This window comes from Geospiza fortis, unplaced genomic scaffold (genome assembly GCF_000277835.1).
Source record: "Geospiza fortis unplaced genomic scaffold, GeoFor_1.0 scaffold111, whole genome shotgun sequence".
NCBI classification, from domain to species: Eukaryota; Metazoa; Chordata; class Aves; order Passeriformes; family Thraupidae; genus Geospiza; species Geospiza fortis.
In genome coordinates this window covers 4494707-4496125 of record NW_005054321.1, presented here as the reverse complement: position 1 = coordinate 4496125, position 1419 = coordinate 4494707, and the positions used below count along the sequence as shown (strand labels likewise).

Below are 1419 nucleotides of genomic sequence, written 5' to 3'. Positions count from 1 at the left end.
CACACCCCAAGCCCAAGGATGCAGGGAGTGGGGGAGGTGGGGGGTTCCCCCAACTGCGGGGCATGAAGAGGAAACCAGTTGGTGGCAACATATGTGTATTGTATTTCTCTGAAAAAATTTGCAACTTGGCTAATTAAATTCCTGGCGCTGAACTGGTCCTTGGCTGAGATCATGGCAATTGGGAGGGTTGGGTTTTTTTTTTTTTTCCTCCTTACAGGAGTTCCCTCCTTCTTCCCATCCTCCGCCTATTAAAACAAGTCAGTCTCCCTTGTTAAAAGACCCCATAACGTGGAAGAGGCAGAAAAGCAGCAGCAGCAGCAGGAAAGAAAAAGACGTCTGGAAAATATTACCCGTTTGCTGCTGCTGCTGCTGAGAAACCTCATTGAAACAGTTACTCGGGCAGCAGCAAGGTATCACCAAAGAGACTTTATCTGATGCTGATCTCTCAAACTTTCAGACACTGCCTTGCAACTTCTCCAGGCTCCTGGCTAGCCGGGTTTGAAATAAGATCTTCAGCTTCGACCACGAGAAACTAACTCCTAATTTATTATTTCTAACTTTTTTAATTATTATTATTATTATTATTATTACTATTATTTGGGGGAAAATCCCACAACTTTGAGCTAGAAACTGAAGCAGAGAAAGACAAATACACGATAATTGTGAAAACACGTGGGAGAAAATGAGTAGGACTGAATAGCCTTACACGATTTTTTTTTATTATTTTCATTTTTAATTTTTTTTTAATTTCTGAGCGTCTTATTAAATCCCTGAAAAGTGCGATTTGTTCTTTTACCTCAAACTTGGAAACTATTCAGCGGGAGCAACGGTACGTGAGACCACACAGTTGGCTGGAGCCCCTCTATGACCAAAGGACAGAAGGACAAACAAGGTAGGTGATTTATGATTATGCTTCTGTCAGCTCAAGAGCAGAAGACCCCCTCCTCCCATCCCCACTATTCCAGGGAGGAAAGCTGGAACAGATCCCCAAAATACAAGTGGGGCTGGGGGAGGATCTTACCGGCTCCTACGCTACACCTATTTCAGCAATGAATAGAACCGCCGTGAGGATGAATGAGGTTTTCAGCTTCAACCCCTCCTCCGTGTAATCCATTTAAGACATTGCTGAGCCTCAAGATCTGGGGCAAAAAAACCCCAAACTCAAAAAGCCAAAAAAAGCCAACCGCCCCATAAACCCTCTGAAATTAGAATAAAATCGAGCACAGGCTGGGCACCCGCTCCGCTGATCGCAGCGGGGAAGGCGAGACCTGCTCAGAGCCCGATCCGGCTTCCCTCCCCTCGCCTTTGCACCCAGGGCCGGGCGGGGACGCGCCGGGAGCGGAGGGAGGGCTGGCACTGAGGGGAGGCAGGCGAGGCGGCGGGCGTGGGGCTGACGTCCCGCCTCGGACAGCGCTGCCG

The 1419-nt window shown here is 48.1% G+C and overlaps 1 protein-coding gene across 1 annotated transcript in view; it reads left to right on the top strand.

Moving 5' to 3' along the window:
- The first annotated feature begins 283 nt into the window (after window positions 1-283).
- Window positions 284-1419, top strand: part of HAS2 (hyaluronan synthase 2) — a 19697-nt gene continuing 18561 nt past the window's right edge. The window contains exon 1 of the mRNA XM_005420698.2: window positions 284-892. The gene's annotated coding sequence lies outside the window, so the exon portion shown is untranslated. The remainder of the gene's footprint in view (window positions 893-1419) is intronic.